The 5,791-nt window shown below is 61.3% G+C and overlaps 1 long non-coding RNA gene across 1 annotated transcript in view; it reads left to right on the top strand.

The window, feature by feature from the left end:
* The first annotated feature begins 5,210 nt into the window (after positions 1-5,210).
* Positions 5,211-5,791, top strand: part of LOC142256068 (uncharacterized) — a 4,389-nt gene continuing 3,808 nt past the window's right edge. Inside the window, exon 1 of the long non-coding RNA XR_012727477.1 lies at positions 5,211-5,326. This is a non-coding gene — a long non-coding RNA (uncharacterized LOC142256068). The remainder of the gene's footprint in view (positions 5,327-5,791) is intronic.

The following is a 5,791-nucleotide window of genomic DNA, read 5'->3' as shown; positions in this document are numbered from 1 at the left end:
CAGGAGCGCTCCCTACACATCTCCCCCCGTATACAGGAGCGCACCCTACAAATCTCCCCCCGTATACAGGAGCGCTCCCTACACATCTCCCCCCGTATACAGGAGCGCTCCCTACGCATCTCCCCCCGTATACAGGAGCGCTCCCTACGCATCTCCCCCCGTATACAGGAGCGCTCCCTACGCATCTCCCCCCGTATACAGGAGCGCTCCCTACGCATCTCCCCCCGTATACAGGAGCGCTCCCTACACCTCTCCCCCCGTATACAGGAGCAATCCCTACACCTCTCCCCCCCGTATACAGGAGCAATCCCTACACATCTCCCCCCGTATACAGGAGCGCTCCCTACACATCCCCCCCCCGTATACAGGAGCGCTCCCTACACCTCTCCCCCCGTATACAGGACCGCTCCCTACACATCTCCCCCGTATACAGGAGCGCTCCCTACACATCTCCCCCCGTATACAGGAGCGCTCCCTACACATCTCCCCCCTGTATACAGGAGCGTTCCCTACACCTCTCCCCCCGTATACAGGAGCGCTCCCTACACCTCTCCCCCCGTATACAGGAGCAATCCCTACACATCTCCCCCCGTATACAGGAGCGCTCCCTACACATCCCCCCCCCCCCCCGTATACAGGAGCGCTCCCTACACCTCTCCCCCCGTATACAGGAGCGCTCCCTACACATCTCCCCCTGTATACAGGAGCGTTCCCTACACCTCTCCCCCCGTATACAGGAGCGCTCCCTACACCTCTCCCCCCGTATACAGGAGCAATCCCTACACATCTCCCCCCGTATACAGGAGCGCTCCCTACACATCCCCCCCCCCCCCCGTATACAGGAGCGCTCCCTACACCTCTCCCCCCGTATACAGGACCGCTCCCTACACATCTCCCCCGTATACAGGAGCGCTCCCTACACATCTCCCCCCGTATACAGGTGCGCTCCCCACACATCCCCCCCCCCCCCCGTATACAGGAGCACTCCCTACACATCTCCCCCCGTATACAGGAGCGCTCCCTACACATCTCCCCCCCGTATACAGGAGCGCTCCCTACACCTCTCCACCTCTCCCCCCCGTATACAGGAGCGCTCCCTACACCTCTCCCCCCGTATACAGGAGCGCTCTCTACACCTCTCCCCCCGTATACAGGAGCGCTCCCTACACATCTTCCCCCGTATACAGGAGCGCTCCCTACACCTCTCCCCCCGTATACAGGAGCACTCCCTACACATCTTCCCCCCGTATACAGGAGCGCTCCCTACACCTCTCCCCCCGTATACAGGAGCGCTCCCTACACCTCTCCCCCCGTATACAGGAGCGCTCTCTACACCTCTCCCCCCGTATACAGGAGCGCTCTCTACACCTCTCCCCCCGTATACAGGAGCGCTCCCTACACCTCTCCCCCCGTATACAGGAGCGCTCTCTACACCTCTCCCCCCGTATACAGGAGCGCTCCCTACACCTCTCCCCCCGTATACAGGAGCGCTCTCTACACCTCTCCCCCCGTATACAGGAGCGCTCTCTACACCTCTCCCCCCGTATACAGGAGCGCTCTCTACACCTCTCCCCCCGTATACAGGAGCGCTCCCTACACCTCTCCCCCCGTATACAGGAGCGCTCCCTACACCTCTCCCCCCGTATACAGGAGCGCTCTCTACACCTCTCCCCCCGTATACAGGAGCGCTCCCTACACCTCTCCCCCCGTATACAGGAGCGCTCCCTACGCATCTCCCCCCGTATACAGGAGCGCTCCCCTACGCATCTCCCCCCGTATACAGGAGCGCTCCCTACGCATCTCCCCCCGCATACAGGAGCGCTCCCTACGCATCTCCCCCCGTATACAGGAGCGCTCCCTACACATCTCCCCCCGTATACAGGAGCGCTCCCTACACATCTCCCCTCGTACACAGGAGCGCTCCCTACACATCTCCCCCCGTATACAGGAGCGCTCCCTACACCTCTCCCCCCGTATACAGGAGCGCTCCCTACACATCTCCCCCGTATACAGGAGCGCTCCCTACACCTCTCCCCCCGTATACAGGAGCGCTCCCCACACATCCCCCCCCCCCCCCCCCGTATACAGGAGCGCTCCCTACACATCTCCCCCCGTATACAGGTGCGCTCCCCACACATCCCCCCCCCCCCCCGTATACAGGAGCACTCCCTACACATCTCCCCCCGTATACAGGAGCGCTCCCTACACCTCTCCCCCCGTATACAGGAGCGCTCCCTACACATCTCCCCCCGTATACAGGAGCGCTCCCTACACCTCTCCCCCCGTATACAGGAGCGCTCTCTACACCTCTCCCCCCGTATACAGGAGCGCTCCCTACACCTCTCCCCCCGTATACAGGAGCGCTCTCTACACATCCCCCCCCCCGTATACAGGAGCGCTCCCTACGCATCTCCCCCCGTATACAGGAGCGCTCCCTACGCATCTCCCCCCGTATACAGGAGCGCTCCCTACACATCTCCCCCCCCGTATACAGGAGCGCTCCCTACACATCTTCCCCCGTATACAGGAGCGCTCCCTACACCTCTCCCCCCGTATACAGGAGCGCTCCCTACGCATCTCCCCCTGTATACAGGAGCGCTCCCTACGCATCTCCCCCCGTATACAGGAGCGCTCCCTACACCTCTCCCCCCGTATACAGGAGCGCTCCCTACGCATCTCCCCCTGTATACAGGAGCGCTCCCTACGCATCTCCCCCCGTATACAGGAGCGCTCCCTACGCATCTTCCCCCCGTATACAGGAGCGCTCCCTACGCATCTTCCCCCCCGTATACAGGAGCGCTCCCTACGCATCTTCCCCCCGTATACAGGAGCGCTCCCTACACATCTCCCCCCGTATACAGGAGCGCTCCCTACACATCTCCCCCCGTATACAGGAGCGCTCCCTACACATCTCCCCCCGTATACAGGAGCGCTCCCTACACATCTCCCCCCGTATACAGGAGCGCACCCTACAAATCTCCACCCGTATACAGGAGCGCTCCCTACACATTTCCCCCCGTATACAGGAGCGCTCCCTACACCTCTCGCCCCGTATACAGGAGCGCTCCCTACACCTCTCCCCCCGTATACAGGAGCAATCCCTACACCTCTCCCCCCGTATACAGGAGCGCTCCCCGCACCTCACCCCCCCCGTATACAGGAGCGCTCCCTACACATCTCCCCCCGTATACAGGAGCGCTCCCCGCACCTCTCCCCCCGTATACAGGAGCGCTCCCTACACATCTCCCCCCGTATACAGGAGCGCTCCCTACACATCTCCCCCCGTATACAGGAGCAATCCCTACACATCTCTCCCCGTATACAGGAGCAATCCCTACACCTCTCCCCCCGTATACAGGAGCAATCCCTACACCTCTCCCCCCGTATACAGGAGCGCTCCCCGCACCTCTCCCCCCGTATACAGGAGCGCTCCCCGCACCTCTCCCCCCGTATACAGGAGCGCTCCCCGCACCTCTCCCCCCGTATACAGGAGCGCTCCCCGCACCTCTCCCCCCGTATACAGGAGCGCTCCCCGCACCTCTCCCCCCGTATACAGGAGCGCTCCCCGCACCTCTCCCCCCGTATACAGGAGCGCTCCCTCCACCTCTCCCCCCTATACAGGAGCGCACCCCGCACCTCTCCCCCCGTATACAGGAGCGCTCCCCGCACCTCTCCCCCCGTATACAGGAGCGCACCCCGCACCTCTCCCCCCGTATACAGGAGCGCTCCCCGCACCTCTCCCCCCGTATACAGGAGCGCTCCCCGCACCTCTCCCCCCGTATACAGGAGCGCTCCCCGCACCTCTCCCCCCGTATACAGGAGCGCTCCCCGCACCTCTCCCCCCGTATACAGGAGCGCTCCCCGCACCTCTCCCCCCCCCCGTATACAGGAGCGCACCCTACACATCTCCCCCCCCGTATACAGGAGCGCTCCCTTCACCTCTCCCCCCGTATACAGGAGCGCTCCCTGCACCTCTCCCCCCGCACCTCTCCCCCCGTACCTCTCCCCCCGTATACAGGAGCGCACCCTACACATCTCTCCCCCCCCCCCCGTATACAGGAGCGCTCCCTACACATCTCCCCCCGTATACAGGAGCGCTCCCTACACATCTCCCCCCGTATACAGGACCTCTCCCCCCGTATACAGGAGCGCCCCCTCCACCTCTCCCCCCGTATACAGGAGCGCTCCCTCCACCTCTCCCCCCGTATACAGGAGCGCTCCCTACACATCTCCCCCCGTATACAGGAGCGCTCCCTACACCTCTCCCCCCGTATACAGGAGCGCTCCCTACACCTCTCCCCCCGTATACAGGAGCGCTCCCTACACATCTCCCCCCGTATACAGGAGCGCTCCCTACACCTCTCCCCCCGTATACAGGAGCGCTCCCTACACCTCTCCCCCCGTATACAGGAGCGCTCCCTACACCTCTCCCCCCGTATACAGGAGCGCTCCCTACACCTCTCCCCCCGTATACAGGAGCGCTCCCTACACCTCTCCCCCCGTATACAGGAGCGCTCCCTACACCTCTCCCCCCGTATACAGGAGCGCTCCCTACACATCTCCCCACGTATACAGGAGCGCTCCCTACACATCTCCCCACGTATACAGGAGCGCTCCCTACACATCTCCCCCGTATACAGGAGCGCTCCCTACACATCTCCCTCGTATACAGGAGCGCTCCCTGCACCTCTCCTCCCTCCCGTATACAGGAGCGCTCCCCGCACATCTCCCCACGTATACAGGAGCGCTCCCTGCACCTCTCCCCCCGTATACAGGAGCGATCCCAGCACATCTCCCCACGTATACAGGAGCGCTCCCTACACATCTCCCCCGTATACAGGAGCGCTCCCTACACATCTCCCTCGTATACAGGAGCGCTCCCTGCACCTCTCCTCCCTCCCGTATACAGGAGCGCTCCCCGCACCTCTCCCCCCGTATACAGGAGCGATCCCAGCACCTCTCCCCCCGTATACAGGAGCGATCCCTGCACCTCTCCCCCCCCGTATACAGGAGCGCTCCCCGCACCTCTCTGGCTCAGGCTTATTTGCAGACAGTCCAGATGGCAGCTGCCGGATGCTTAGTACAGAGGCTGCGCCGGTCGCTCGTGTATCCGTGTGCTGTGGATTCCGCTTGCGGAGTATTCGTGCTGCCGGCGTCTTTGCTCTCGGATCTGCCGTCCTCAGTAATACTTTCTATATCGCACGCAGGAGCGTGGTGCAGGAGGCGACCGCAGTGCTGAGAAATGCTGCCGGAAACTTCTACATCAATGACAAGTCCACGGGGGCAGTGGTGGCTCAGCAGCCATTCGGGGGATCACGTGGATCGGGTGAGTGTGGGGCTGATCTCAGATATTCAGATACAACTCCTCCAATAACAGATCAATAGTGATCACTGTAAGAGGAGGAATCAGAGAACCAATGATCCAGACACACCGATCACAGGAACCGACCAATAAAAAGCAGCAACAGGAGTATAACACAGGAGGCAATGTATACAGTGACTGCACCAGCAGAATAGTGAGTGCAGCTCTGGAGTATAATACAGGAGGTAACTCAGGATCAGTAATGTATGTATACAGTGACTGCACCAGCAGAATAGTGAGTGCAGCTCTGGAGGATAATACAGGAGGTAACTCAGGATCAGTAATGTAATGTATGTATACAGTGACTGCACCAGCAGAATTGTGAGTGCAGCTCTGGAGTATAATACAGGAGGTAACTCAGGATCAGTAATGTATGTACACAGTGACTGCACCAGCAGAATAGTGAGCGCAGCTCTGGAGGATAATACA

Source organism: Anomaloglossus baeobatrachus, chromosome 11, assembly GCF_048569485.1.
Source record: "Anomaloglossus baeobatrachus isolate aAnoBae1 chromosome 11, aAnoBae1.hap1, whole genome shotgun sequence".
Lineage (NCBI taxonomy): Eukaryota > Metazoa > Chordata > Amphibia > Anura > Aromobatidae > Anomaloglossus > Anomaloglossus baeobatrachus.
The sequence above is the reverse complement of the archived record's forward strand: the minus strand, read 5'-3'. Positions and strand labels throughout refer to the sequence as shown.